This window comes from Schistocerca americana, chromosome 1, assembly GCF_021461395.2.
Source record: "Schistocerca americana isolate TAMUIC-IGC-003095 chromosome 1, iqSchAmer2.1, whole genome shotgun sequence".
In the NCBI taxonomy this organism is placed as follows: Eukaryota; Metazoa; Arthropoda; class Insecta; order Orthoptera; family Acrididae; genus Schistocerca; species Schistocerca americana.
Genome location: NC_060119.1, coordinates 876,396,020 through 876,412,254, shown reverse-complemented (window position 1 = coordinate 876,412,254; position 16,235 = coordinate 876,396,020).

The window sequence follows — 16,235 nt, the reverse complement described above, 5'->3', positions numbered from 1 at the left end:
CAGTAATTAATGCCGATTAAAAGTGTTTTCTTTACCCAATAAAGTCGGCATTATATCCTGTAGAATGTGATGCAGAAAGAGTTAGTAAACATAAAAATCTTGCATTAGAATAAGTTGAAATTTTTGAGAAATAGAAAATTAATTCTCGTCTTCAGCTATAAGATATTTCAAAATTTGAAAAGAAATGAAATATATGAATATGAAAACAACGAAGAACAAGGAAAAAATATTGCATATCCTCTTTACCATACACTAAACAAACAGAAAAACATGTAACTCTTCTTTTAATTGGAGAATAAAATATGCACATTATTGTTGGATAAAAGTTTTATCTAGATTGATTAAATCACAAGCATCAATGTTTAAGGTATTTTTATTCACAAGAAAGAGAGTACATTCATGAAAACGATTGTAAAGAACATAAAGAAGAAAAATAAATATGTCTTTAAAAGGTCAATAATTGAATTTAAAAATAATAATAATTCATTGCGTGTACACTTAGTAATTGATGTAGATTTCGAATATTTATTAAAAGATATTTGTACTTGGTCAACCAAATCCTGAAAAATTGATGTAGCAGTTATGAAACAAAATTACGTTTTAATTGCCTATTATGTTAAATATTCTAATGGAAGTTATAAAAATTACTTGTACAGGTAAAGAAGCAGCAAAAAATCTTTGAAATGTTGAATGAAGAAGCAAGAGAAATTGCTAGAATATGTTAACAAATTATTCCTTGAAAAAGACTAAAGACGATTTAATCAATTTTATAACTTCAGAAACTTGTATTTGTGACAAAAATATACTGTTGGTGAAAAGTAAGAAAAGGTCATCGCCATTTAACAGGAAAATATCGTGGAGTTGCAGTCTTAATTACCAGAATCCTAAATTTATTCATAATTTATCGAATTATGATGATCACTTGTTTGTCAAAGAATTAGCCATTGATTATAAAGATATTGATACAATTCGAAAAAATGAACAAAAATATATTTCTTTTAGTAAATATGTTGAAGACTGATTAAGATTTTGGATACATTTATCGCTTCACAAATTATCTCTGAATCTTACAAGAGAACTAGTTAGAGAAACACCAAAAATTTTTGAAGTTGAACAATCATATTTAATGATTAAAATGAGTTTATCCTTAAGAATAAACGTATTCTGAAGAAAAATTTCATGAAACCAAATTACTCGAAAAAGAATGTTATTTTTTCAAAATTTGATCAAGATTATATTTCTGCTGAGGATTATAACAGAGGAGAAACAGTTTGGAATAAATTCAATATTAAAAATTTAGATGTGTACAAAATTACATAAAAATCTGACGTTTTAATTTTAGCTGATATTGTTGAATATTTTGGAGATATATGTATTAAATATTATAAACTTGATCCATGTTGTTATTTTACAATTCCAATATTATCTTGGTATTCTATGTCACAATGACAAAAATTGAATTACATTTATTATACTATTATTAAGTGATTTTATTTCTTGAATAAGAATTAAAAGATATGCATAATAAAATAACAAACATATAAAAAGTATTGAGCTAAAAGCACAACCGTATTATATTGCATATTTAGTTGCAAATTATTAGTATGTCTGGTCAATGTCTCAAATTTTAACATTAAAAAATTTCAGTTGGATTGAACCGAAATCTTTTGATTCTGAAAAAATACTTTAAATGTCAAATAATTCTAAATATGGTAATATTTTAATAGTTGATTTAGAATTTCCCAGAAAATTATATGAATTACATAAAGATTTACCTTTAGCAACTGAAGGAGGAAGTAAATTATCAACGAATTTAAATAATAACAAAAATTATTGTGACATCCGTTTGGGATTTGTTATGTCACATACAAAAAATTATTACTTATATTTTATATATTTTTGATTTTTAATTTATTAGCATGCTCCTTTCTCTCAAGGATATTGTCTTTTGATATCACTTTTACTTACGTGCATAAGTAAATATGAAACGGGTTCTTGAAGGGCCTCAGTTATTCATGTACGAACTTTAGATTTTGAACATGATGACTAAAATATAGTTGTTGTTAACTTAATTGAATGTAATTTTGTTAATTTCTGTTTATTGATTGCAAACCAAGGCTTGAGAGAATTTCGATTGTTGCCATGGAGTGGCCAAGATGAAACTTACTGAAGTCATGAAATCTGTATAGTTTAAAAACATGAACTTTAACGTAAATTAATTATCTGTTGCAATTTTAAAAGGTTCATACAACGAAATCTCTCGCATTTACATTTACTGTTAACACTTTGATAAATAAATTAATAGTTCGGCGCGTAATGGCCGCCCAGAGGCTGCATCGGAAGATGAGCTTCTCACAGCGCAAATTACTGAAAAATGCTTATTTCAAATAATTAGCCACTGCGAGCATTTGAGGTGACAACTATTACAAAGAAATTTATTTTGTAATAATAATAACAAGTTTATTTTAACAATAAGTATGAATAACGTGCATAAAATATATGTAGCCTCTCAATGGCTGCCTTCCGTATAGCGAAACAAAACAGTGTGTGACTACCACAAAATACGTCCTTCCTCCTCGGCTGTACAATCGCGTCTCTTTCGATCCTTATTTATTTTCAGAGACATTAAATAAAGATGCTATCGCTGCATATCAGTTGTTTCAAGAACATTAACTGTATCTTTTACACTAATTATATTAATAAAATACGTAAACTACGATTTACAACTGCTAAAATGTCAATATTTATGTGACGTACTGTCACAATAAGTTTTATATAGTAGGAATTTTATACTGTGTTTAAATCTCGGATTAAAAATAAAGGAAATTCATGGAATATTATCATTTGAACAATGAGGTTGGTTGAAGAAGTATATTAATTTTAATAGAGAAATGAGAAAAAAAGCAACTAACGATTTTGAAAAAAGTTGAAACAAGTTAATGAATAATTCATTATTTGGGTAAACAAGGGAAAATTTTAGAAATAAACAAAATATTAAAATGTAACAAATTCAAAAAATATAAGAATTATATTTCAAAACCTTAATTTGAACATACAACTCAATTTACAGAAAATTTAGTTCAGTTCATTTGAAGAAAATTAAAATACTGTTACATAAACCGAATTATATTGGAATGAGTATTCTCTATATTTCGAAAATAAAAATGAATGATTTTCATTATGATGTCAAACCTAAAAATGGGGGAAACATTGATTTGTGTTATGTACATGCTAATGGCTTTTTTATGATATAAGAATTGATAATTTTTATGAAGATATGAAATCAATGATAGACGAATTTGATACAAGTAATTATCCAAAAGATAATTTTTATTATGTTCTGCAAGTAAATAAGAAAGTCGTAGGAAAAATGAAATATGAAAATTGTGGGAATATTGTGTTAGAACACATTAGTTTAAGATCGAAACTGTATGCTTATAAAGTTGGCGAAAAAGAGAGAAATCTAAAGGAGTTAAAAAATCAGTTGTGAAAAATGAAATTACTTTCGATGATTATAAAATATATCTAACTGACAAATTAAATCAGTATAGTAAAATGAATTTGATTAATTCATTAAAACATGAATTGCATACAGTCGAATAAACAAAATTGTTTTAAGGTATACTGATGAATAACATATTGTGTAACAAAATGGATTTAATACATTACCATATGATCATTACAAATTAAATCCAAATACAATAAAAGATGGTAAAAATGGTTTCTCAAAAGAATTAAACAGGAGATTAAATAAAAATGAAGAATTAATTGATTTTTAAATATTCTTTCATGATATGGTAATTTTTGATGTCTTGGTATATAAAAGTTTCCACAGAAACATTCAATCTTTTCATAAACTATTTATTTATCTTTTTGATGTTTGAAAGGTAATTTCTCATCTACTGAATGAACATAGTTACGAAAACATTTGGATGAATTTTTAATTTCCTTTCACATTTTTCTCAAATAAATGTTTTAATATGCAAATTATGAAGAAGTTCTTTTGGTTTCTTTCTTTACCTTTACAATCAGATTTTGAAGACAAATTTTGTCTCCTTATTTAATTTCTTTATTAATTTCTTTTCCTTGAGTGTACAATGGACAAATCATTTTATATTCATTTTACATTCATACAAAAAAGTTATTGAATTAAAAAAATTAAAAATGTATTAAATGTTTTTATATATAAGTGAAGGCGCTTGTGGATCCAAAAAATAATAAACTTTTTTATAATAACAAAAATCTGTGAGTAATTATTGATGACAAATAATCCAAGGTTTAAAAACTAAATATGTTGCTAAACTTCTAGAATATAAAAAATAGATAAAGCAGTGGAACAATTTTGATTATGAAGATATCATAACATTAGCAAATTTCGGAAACTACAATTTGGAGGTTTTGAAAAGAAGTGAAAAATCAACCATTTTTGTCAATTATTATTGGATTATAAAATCTAAAGAAGAAGCAGTAAAACAATTTCAAAAATTTGCTACTCATGATGTTTTCCATCAATTCGAAAACATGGAGGATATACAATTATGAAAGAAGTAAAAGAAATGTATAAAGAACAAATAACTAAGTTAAAAAATAGAAAATATATAAAATATAGAAAGTTTGAGAGTAGTAATACGTGATGCAGGTGGAATAATAAACAAAAGAAAGGAAGAAATAAATACATCATTACCTCATCTTGTTCCTCAATTAAGTGATGAAAATGTAGGACCAACTTCTTTTATCAATTCGTTTTGGCCTACTAGGAATCACAGTGCTCATCTTAACTCTCAGCGAGTGTCTTCTCCTCTTTCTTGGCTCAGTATTTCTCCATCTTATGGCTGTGAGTCTGTTTTGTCTCATCCGTCTCCTTAGGTCTGGTGGTGCCTGTACACTTGTTGTTTGTGAGAGACAGTGGGAAGACTCCCTGCAGGATGGCCTGTCGGTATTGATTTCTGTTGTCTTTAATGGGATCTGCAGTTCCTCTAAGTCTCATTTAACAGAGGTGATCCACTTAGCTTTGGACATCTTTCCCCTACTTGTCACTTTGTGGATCCTGTTGGTGAGCCTGCATTAATTCAGGCAGGTCATGTGCCCATAGAAGGTCAGTCGCTTTATCTCATACATGTGACTATGTCTTCCTGATGTTCGTAGAGCTCATTATTGTGCCTGATTCTGTAGGTACTGTCTTCCTTTCTTATGGGTCCTAGTATTCTCCTCAGGATTTTCCCGAGTGGGCCCTTTCGATTCATCAAGAGGCACTCAGAGGCATAGAGTGCAGAGTGTTTTACTACTGAGTTGTAGTGCGTCAGCTTTATGTTCTTGGATAGGTACTAGATGGTATAGATGTTCTTACGAGGGAACCTCCCCATCACACCCCCCTCAGATTTACTTAGAAGTTGGCTCAGTGGATAGGCCTTGAAAAACTGAACACAGATCAATCGAGAAAACAGGAAGAAGTTGTGTGGAACTATGAAAAAATAAGCAAAATATACAAACTAAGTAGTCCATGCAAAAGATATGTAACATCAAGGACAGTGTGAGTTCAGGGTCGCAGTGGTCCCGTGGTTAGCGTGAGCAGCTGTGGAATGACAGGTACTTAGTTCAAGTCTTCCTTCGAGTGAAAAGTTTAATTTTGTTATTTTCAGTTTATGTGACAAACTCTTACGTTTTCATCACTTTTTTGGGAGTGATTATCATATCCACAAGAAAACCTAAATCGGGCAATGTAGAAGAATCTTTTTACCCATCCGTCAAGTGTACAAGTTAGGTGGGTCGTCAACATATTCCTGTCATGTGACGCACATGCTGTCACCAGTGTCGTATAGAATATATCAGACGTGTTTTCCTCTGGAGGAATCGGTTGACCTATGACCTTGCGATCAAGTGTTTCCGGTTCCCATTGGAGAGGCACATCCTTTCGTCTACTAATCGTACGGTTTTGCGGTGCGGCCGCAAAACAGAGACACTAAATTTATTACAGTGAACAGTAAACGAATTACAATGAACAGAGACGTCAATGAACGAACGGACAGATAATAACTATGCGAAAATAAAAACAGTAAAATTTTCACTTGAGGAAGGACTTGAACCAAGGACCTCCCCTTCCGCAGCTACTGACGCAAACCACGAGACCACGGCGCTCCTGCAGTAACATTCTCCTTGATGTTGGATATCTTGAGCATGGACTACTCAGTTTGTATATTTTGCTTATTTTTTTCATGGTTTCACACAACTTCTTCCTGTTTTCTCGATTGATATGTGTTCAGTTTTTCAAGGCCTATCCACTGTGCCAACTTATAACTAAATCTGAAGGGGGTGCGATGGGGAGGTTCCCTTGTTAGAGGAATTATAGGCCCTCTCTAACTTGGTGCATCTGGTGTCTGTGGTCAAGATTTCACTCTCACTTGTTGAGATCCATTCTTCCAAGTACTTGACTGCAGGAACTTTAAAGATAGCATTGTTTCCTAGTGGGATTGTAGAAGAAGCCTGCTTCATATTGGTGATGAACTCAGTCTTATGTATGTTGACTCTCAAGTCGGTTTTTGCTGCAATACTGTAGAGGCTCTGTAGTTGGTGAGTAGTCTCCTCCATGCTGTTGGCCAATAGGGTGAGATCATCAGCAAAGGCTAGACAGCGTACATTGTGATTGTCTTTCTTGTACCCAAGCTCCAGTCCTGCTTCTGGTGGACAATGTGAAAGATGACTATTTTCTTCTGAACACAGTTGAAGAGGATACAAGAGAGACCATCCCCCAGCCTGACTGCTGTTGGGATGGAAAAGCTCATGGAACTTGCACCCTTGAACTTGACTTTGGATGTGCTGTTATTCAGCGTAGCTTGAATCACTCTGGTAGTCTTCCCATCTAGCCCTAGTTCCCACAAGGTGGAGAAGAGGGTCTGTCATTCTATTGAGTCATATTCCTTTTGGAAGTCTACCATAATGGCTACCCAGGGGTGTCACAATTGGCTCCTATAAGAGATGATGGTCTTGAAATTTTCGGATCTGTTCTGTGCAGGACCTACTTGCATGGAAACCAGCCTGGTATTCACCTAACTGGGAGTCCAGCTGTTTGGTGACTCTATTTTGCAGGTCTTTAGAAAAGATCTTGTAGCTTATAAGCAACAGGGAGATGCCTCTGTAGTTGTTGAGGTCCATCTTAATTCCTTTCTTGTGTAGCAGATGGATCATTGGTGAGGTCTATTCCTCTGGCAAGACCTTTGTTCCCCAAATTTCCTGTATTACCTTGGTGATACACTGCAGGGACTGGTCATCTACATGCTTCCACATTTATGCAACTATACCATCTTCACCTGGGTCTTGCTGTTCTTCAGGTCTTTCATGGTCTTCTCTATTTCTTCCCTTTTGGGTGGTATAGAGTCCTGGTTAATGACAGCAGGCTCAGTGAAAGCAAGTCTCTCTTTCAATTGTTCTGCATTGAGGAGTTTCTGGAAGTGTTGTGCAAAGGATTTTGTGCAGTCCTTGTTATTCATTTGGAGTTTCCCATCTGGCCCTCTGAGACACCGGGTTTGGGCTGTGTATGAAGTAGTCTGTTTCTTGAGTCTCTTGTAGAGATCTCTTGATTTGTTTTTCTTGAAGTCTTCTTCTGTGTGTAGTATGTGAGACCTGTTGTAGTTCCTCTTGGTTTTGTGGGTAATGTTCGCTGTTGTTTTTTCTGCACCATGAAAGCCTGATGGTTGGGCTCATTTTTGGCTGATTCCACTTGATCCATGCTCTACACCTTTCCCCTATAGCATGATCACATTCTGTGGTCCACCAGGGGTGCTTGCCTTTGTTCGATGAAGCAGGTATAGTTTCATGAGTTGCATCCAGTAGAGCCTTTTGAAGAGTAGGCCATGCTTGTTTCTGCGTGCTCTTCTCAAGGGTGTCTGGAAGTCGAAATCCTCATCGCTCAGCTGGTGGATGTTAAACCTCGGTATTCTCGAAACCTTTCAGGTATTGTAAGCCCTTCTCAAAGGTTGTAGGTTGGTCTTAACTAGGGAGAGACCAACTTCTATTATTTTAAGGTTACATGATTTCAGTAACAAATATTATGTTATTTGAACACAATTTAAAAATGCACAAAATCAAGTAGATATTATTAAAAGTAGAATCCAAATTGTGAAGAACTTTAAGGACTTAATTATGTACCAAATTCAGCAAATTATATCAATAAAAGAAAATTTAAGAATTGTTTGCTACCGAAATTATTTCATTACTTTGGAAGAATATTCATGAGGACAATTCAATGAAGATCGCAATAAACTAAGAAATGCTTCGTAGAGTATAAAACTAAATTTCCAAGTACGTTTTTCATAATCAAATTTAAAGTAACTTTCATAAGAATTTTAATATGCATCAAATAAACAAAATTTGTCAAAATCATACAATTCAGACAACTTAAATATAAAATTTTTAAATTATTTTGACATTAAGTCATTTTTGTTAACCTTTATTGGAATATCAAAATAAACTCTATCTTCTTTAATGAAACAATAAGCATAATGAAAATTATATTCAATAATAACATGTTTAAAGTTTTGTTGACTAATTCCATTTATATACAATATTACAAGTAAAACATTTGGAAAATTTATTTATTGGAAACACATGCATGCTGTTCAAAGGATTATGTTCACATTACTTGTCTTTGCTATAACCTACAATGGATTTCTGTCTATTCCTGCATTTGATAATATGGTAGTGGTCAAAAAATTCCAAGCACAACTCACACAAACACTCATCATTTGCTTTGTGAAATAATTTGTTGCAACACACATTGTGGTGAAAACCATGGGTTACCAGTCACATCACATGTCGCATTTCTTGGTTAGCTTCCATCCAGGTCATGTCTTACTTAGCAGACGTTGCATAGAAGTCCTCCAGTATGTTGTTTTTCTTCTTATGTAGATCTCGTAGAAGCCGTTTGATGTTGGCACTAGCTGGGAGTATGAGCTCGCATCTTAGATCATCTCTCAGGAAAGTCTCCCTCATACACCAGACTCGATCTTGAGTTCTGTGGGACTCCTAAAATTCTCTTCAGGTATCTAGCTTTTACCCACTCCAATTCTTCCAGTCGTTTGTATGTGAGGTATTCTCCCACTGATTCTAGGCCATACGTTCGAATAGATAGTATCTTTAACCTGAACAGGTCTACAGCTGTGCTGATTGATAGTTGTGTGATGTTTCTGGTTTCATTCATATCACCGCTCTAGATCTTATATGTAGTCTGAAATTTTTTCCTGTTGATTGGATTGTGATGAATAGATATCTGAAATTTTTAACCCTCCTGAGTGGTTTTCCATTGAATTTGATGTTCTCTGATTCAGTGAGTCTTCCTCCTTTCCTAAACACTACCAACTCCATCTTCTGTTCGTTTATCTTAATGTCGTTTCGCTCTGCCCATTCGCTTAGTGTGCTACTTGTAGTTTGTCTTTATCTGTCACTGCGATGGCCATATATGTTCTTGTTCCTGCCATTCCTTTTGTGACATCGCGCTTGATGACGTTAAACAGGATAGGATTAAGTGGATTGCCTTGGAGAATACCGTTCGTCTGTGGCAACCAGTCTAATATGCCTATTCCATCATCTATTTGTATGTGGTTTTCTGCCAGTATATTCGAGATCAGGGTCGTTGTACTCGTTCTTCCAGTTAGTTCCTCCAATTTGTCTGTTAAAACGTTTCTGTTGACCAGGTCGAAGGCTTTTGAGTAGTCAACAAAAACCACATATAGTTTTTCCTTAGGTCTTCCTATCGTCCGTTTTATTTGTTCCAACAGGTTTTCTACTGCCAGGGTCATGGGTGGTCCCTTCCTAAAACCGAACTACTCCTGTGGTAGAAGGGGTTCGAGCTTCTCTGCCAGTCTTTTGGTGAGGATTCCTGTTAAGACTTTCAGTGGCGTGGATTCCAATGCTGTTCCTCTGTATGCGTTTGGGTTCTTTGTGTCTCCTTTTCCCTTATATAGTAGTATGATTGTTGACTTTCTCCATTCGCTCGGTTTGCTATCTAGTTCTATACATTTAAAAATGCTCAAATGTGTGTGAAATCTTATGGGACTTAACTGCTAAGGTCATCAGTCCCTAAGCTTACACTCTACTTAACCTAAATTATCCTAAGGACAAATACACACACCCATGCCCGAGGGAGAACTGGAACCTCTGCCGCGACCAGCCGCACAGTCCATGACTGCAGCGCCTAGACCGCATGGCTAATCCCGCGCGGCTCTATACGTTTATTTAGAAGGGAGGTCCATATCGGCAGGCATTATTGTGCTGTCTGTTTTTTCATTCCATCTGCTCCTGGTACTCTGTTTTTCCTCATTTTCTGTACCGCTCTCGCAAATTTATCTGTGGTGAGGACCTCATCAGCCTCCGGGGTCCTAGATGTCTTGAAAGTAGGTCTTGTTTCTTTTGAACAGGTTAATTTTCTTATGTGGTCTTTCTATGTTTCCATGGGGATGTTGGGCTGTATTTATTGCCTTTTCGATCTCTGAACTCGGTATGGGTCTTCTTCTGCCTCCTCTACCATTTTCTTTCGTTCTTCTTCCAGGTATCGCTTTTTCTTCATTCTTATTAGGTCCTTGAATTTCTTCTGTTCTCGTTGGTTTTCTTCTGTGGCTGTGCTTGCCATTTGTCCTCTAGTTTTATGCAGTGTTTTTAGCATCAGTTTTCTTTGCTCATAGCAATCTCTGTCGAATAATGGCCTCACTCTCCTATTTGTGTCTTGTGTGGTGGCCCCATTTATTATATTTGATTTCAGCCATGTGGCGGCCTCATCAATATTCCTTGCTTGTATTGCTATTTCAACCTTATGTTTTTCTGTAATTATCCCTTTGCCAAGAGTTACATTTCGCCTTCTTCTAATTTGATGGTTCTACCGTTTATATATTTATTTATACTGGAATGTGCTTATGAATGACTGCTTCTCTCTTTTTCACTGTAGTGGCAGGGTAGTTTGTTCTGATGCCCTTCGTGATTATTAGATCTGTTGAGCTGGATCTGTTATGTCCTGTGTAGGTCCAGTCCTCCTGTCTGTTGCATACTGTGAAGCCTCGTTTACTAGATGTTCCATTACTTCTTTGCATTTTCCATCTTGCCTATTTATCGCGCAATTCAGGTCTCCTGCAATGATTATCTTGTCCTTGTATCTAGTGTAATCGAAGGTCATCCCTAGCTTATGTATTATGTCTGTTGCGGTGTGGTCTGGGTTAAAGTAGACTGCTACTATAGCTCCAATCCTTGTCGTAACAACCAATATGTTCTCTTCTCTTAGTAGAAATTTGAAACGGGCCAGTTGTGGTTTAATGATGCATAACACGTGGCCCACTGGTCTTCCTCTTCTCTTGCACTGTATCGCAAAGGCATAAAAATTGTGAAATTCTGTGATGTTCAGTTCTGTGTACTCTTTTACCATTGTCTCTGTAAATACTCCAATGTCGTAAATGGCCATAATATTTCTCAGGAGCAGATTTAGAACTCCCCTCAGGCCCTCTAGTTCCATGTTATTATATTAGTTATATTAGTCCCTGGTTGCCTGGAGCAGTTTCAACAGAATCTTTTAATGTAACAGTTAGAAAATTTCATCTGCGAATTATTTTGATTCCCAAAATCTAAGGTTTCATTTTGTAAAGTTTATCTACAACACTCATCCAAATAACAAAGTCATCAAATGTTAAATCTTTGATTATGTTTTCACCAACAACATTATACATTTTTTCTCAACTCTCATCATAAAAGTAAATTCAATAATTTGTTCATCATATACTTTATAAAATTAAGGTCTTTAACTCATTTAAGTACAGAATTAAATTTATTCCTGAAAAAATCTTTAATCTTATTTTTGTAAAATAATTACGTAGTTCCCGTTTATTAATATACAGGGTGTCCCAGCTATCTTGTCCACCCAATATTTGGAAACATTCTAAAACGAAAGCATATGTGTTTTTTAACACAAACTTATGTTTTTTTTAAATCGACCTCCTATATTTTTTCTTCAGCAATCCATAGCATGACAAAGCACATACACAATGGCGTTAATTGCATTGCAATATTCCCATTACATCCCGAGATATTGAGACGCGAAGTTGACGCTTGAAACACCCGACATGCGCTGCTAGCGCACGTCCTGAGGCTCAGGCGTGAACCCCATGCTGCCCGTAATCGCGATGTGATTGATATGTGTAATCACACCTCCATATTTATGAAGAGGTCCGAAACGAATAATACGGTCTGCTGCCATCAACTCTCATAAGCACATAATGGTTTCCCTCTTGCACCTTTTCCGTATCTACATACACAATATGAACCAGTACCGATCGGTGTACACCCGTTAGGTTGTCTTATTTATCCTGCACACCCAAAATAAGGTTTATCTAATGCGTTATATGACCCATTGTGCCTGTCGCGCAGGGCCTGGCTCTACCTAGTCAAGTGTCCAACGTAGTTCCCACTACTGCCACAGTTACCACTTCGCCTTGTTTATGATTTGCGACCCATGCAAACTCCTGTACTCCACCACCCTCCGAGCATCCCATTTGTTGTTGCTTTGGCGTGCAGTACACTGCTTGCTAGCGTAGTCGTGCATCAGAGTAATCTAGTGATGGCACAGAGGTAGTACACATTATGAATAAACGTTGTGTTGTGGAACTTAAACTGTACAGTATAATGTACACACATGAAGATAGGATAGAAATGCTGTTGATCTATGGAGAATGTACGTTGACGGGAAATACGTTATGAGATTGCTTGTTTGTTGATAGTACTGTTAGCGAACATTATGATTATTAAGTTAATATGTCTGTTTTCTACCCTACTCTACATACCTGTACTGTACCCTGTTGTAGGTGGACGAAATGCTGTTCAGGCAGAACGACTGTACAGAAGACGATTCCCTGACAAGCCATTGCCTTCGCGCCAGATGTTTGGTTGTCTCACATCTCGTCTACGTGAAACGGGAAGCTTAAATCCAAGACTCGACATCGTCCTAGAACACGCACAGATGAACGTGCTGAAGTTGCTGTGCTCGCTACCATAGCTGTGAATCCTCAAATCAGCACGCGTCAAATTGAACGTGAAGTTGGTGTGTCGAAATCAAGTGCACAGCGTATTCTTAAACGTCATAAATTTCATCCTTACCATGTTCATTTACACCAGGATCTTCACGGAAATGACTTCCGCAATAGGGTAACATTTTGTCGGTGGGCTCAGCAAAAACTTCTGACTAATCCAAATTTTTTTGCAGATGTTCTCTTTACTGACGAGGCATCATTCTCCAACAAAGGAATTGTCAATATGAGGAATATGCATTATTGGTCCGCAGACAATCCAAAATGGCTCCGTCAGGTAGAGCATCAACGTCCGTTGAAAGTTAATGTTTGGTGCGGGATTATTGGAGATACCATTATCGGACCTTTCTTTATAAATGGCATCAAAAATGGCAGACAATACTCCAGATTTATGCGACACAATCTTCCTGTTCTCTAGGACACCGTACCTCTGAACCGGAGAATGGTCATGTGGTATCAGCATGATGGATGCCCTGCACATAACGCCTTACGAGCACGACGACTTCTGAACCGTAAGTTCCCTGGTAGGTGGATTGGACGAGGTGGCCCAGTTATGTGGCCTGCCCGATATCTGGACCTTACACTGCTGGATTATTTTCTTTCAGGAGCAGTGAAGGATGCTGTTTACCAACATGAACGAAAAACACCAGAGGACATGAAGCAACGCATTATTGATGCTTGTACAGCCATCAAAGAGGAAACAGTAGCACGAAGTAGGGCATCATTCATCCGCAGAGTGACCCTACGTATGCAAGCCAATGGGCATCACTTTGAGCATGAGATGTGAGCGCCATGTTTAGTATGTAGTGCTGGTATCACAGTGGATGTTTCTACAAAGGGCCATTTTACCCAGTGATGTTAAGAAATATTTGTTTGCAACAATTTGTCACTTAACGCATTAGATAAACATAACATTGATAATTATGTGATAATAAAACTAATTGGTTAAACATGTGTACATTCATCTTCTATGTCCTACCTGAACTTCCCAAATCAAAACATTTTTACCTAAACAACGGTAAAACTTTTAGTCCACTTGCTCGTTTCACTAAAACCATCAACATGAATTTTACTATTACGAGTGAATGATTAACTGTCACTTGCGCTAGATCTACAGTAAAGTAAAGTTTTAACGTTGAGCGGCGTTACCTGTTTAGTAATGGATTAACGATAAGTGAAGTTAACTTTGTGACTAACGTTGCGGTACACAGATATGTTACAGAACCGCATCACCCCTAGCCTGTGGGATAAATGCCTGCTGGAATGTACGTCGTTAATGCAGGATGGTAGCAGACAATATTATTCGTTTCGGACCTCTTGATAGGTATGGAAGTGTGATTACGCATGTCAATCACATCGCGAATACGGGCAGCATGGGGTTCACGCCTGAGCCTCAGGACGTGCGCTAGCAGCGCATGTCAGGTGTTTCAAGCGTAAACTTCGCGTCTTAATATCTCGGGATGTAATGGGAATATTGTGATGCAGTCAACGCCATTGTGTATGTGCTTTGTCATGCTATGGATTGCTGAAGAAAAAATATAGGAGGTCGATTTAAAAAAACATAAGTTTGTGTTAAAAAACACATATGCTTTCGTTTTAGAACGTTTCCAAATATGTACATTCATGGGCCCCAGCCCTACATTGATACCGGTGAAAGTCGTTTTCCAATAGCTGTTATTGTTCCAGAGATATTTTGGATGAACAAGATAGCTGGGACACCCTGTATAACTGAGTTGAGTTAAAATATTTGTATATTCAGGTTTTGTAAGAAGATATGATAAAAGTTTCTCAATATCTTTCTTGGAATAATAATTTTGAAATGTAGTTAACATATCTGCATATTGTTGTATAGGTTCTTAAAGTGTGGTTTCCAAATATCGTTCGCTATCTGCATCCCTATCACCAAGTGGATGGTTAACATTAACTATTCTTCCACTTTTGAAATCAATATAATATTGAGCTACTTTAAAAATGTCATTTATTGCTTTCTGAAATTTTTTAATTACATGAGCTACTTTGAGTATTAAGGAAAGGCAAACCTACATCTCTAGCATTCATAGACTTAGAGAAAGCTTTTGGCAATGTTGACTAGAATACTCTCTTTCAAATTCTGAAGGTGGCAGGGGTAAAATACAGGGAGCGAAGGGCTATTTACAATTTGTACGGAAATCAGATGGCAGTTATAAGAGTCGAGGGACATGAAAGGGAAGCAGTGGTTGGGAAGGGAGTGAGACAGGGTTGTAGCCTCTTCCCGATGCTATTCAATCTGTATATTGAGCAAGCAGTAAAGGAAACAAAAGAAAAGTTCGGAGTAGGTATTAAAATCCATGGAGAAGAAATAAAAACTTTCAGGTTCGCCGATGACATTGTAATTCTGTCAGAGACAGCAAAGGACTTGGAAGAGCAGCTGAACGGAATGGACAGCATCTTGAAAGGAGAATATAAGATGAACATCAACAAAAGCAAAATGAGGGTAATGGATTGTAGCCAAATGAAGTCAGGTGATTAGATTAGGAAATGAGACACTTAAATTAGTGGATGAGTTTTGCTATTTGGGGAGCAAAATAACGGATGATCTTCAAAGCAGAGAGGGTATGAAATGTAGACTGGCTATGGCAGGGAAAGCGTTTCTGAGGAAGAGAAATTTGTTAACATCCAGTATAGATTTAAGTGTCAGGAAGTCTTTTCTGAAAGTATTTGTATGGAGTGTAGCCATGTATGGATGTGAAACATGGACGATAAATAGTTTAGACAAGAAGAGAGTAGAAGCTTTTGAAATGTGGTGCTGCAGAAGAATGCAGAAGATTAGATGGGTAGATCACATAACTAATGAAGAAGTACTGAATAGAATTGGGGAGAAGAGGAGTTTGTGGCACAACTTGACTAGAAGAAGGGATCGGTTGGTAGGACATGGTCTAAGGCATCAAGGGATCACCAATTTAGTACTGGAGGGTAGGGTGGAGGGTAAAAATCGTAGAGGGAGACCAAGAGATGAATACACTTAGCAGATTCAGAAGGATTTAGGCTGCAGTAGGTATTGGGAGATGAAGAAGCTTGCACAGGATAGAGTAGCATGGAGAGCTGCATCAAACCAGTCTCAAGACTGAAGACCACAACAATAACAACTTTGATGATGGATTAAATATTTTTGGTTTCTGAAATTTATTTATTATTAATTTT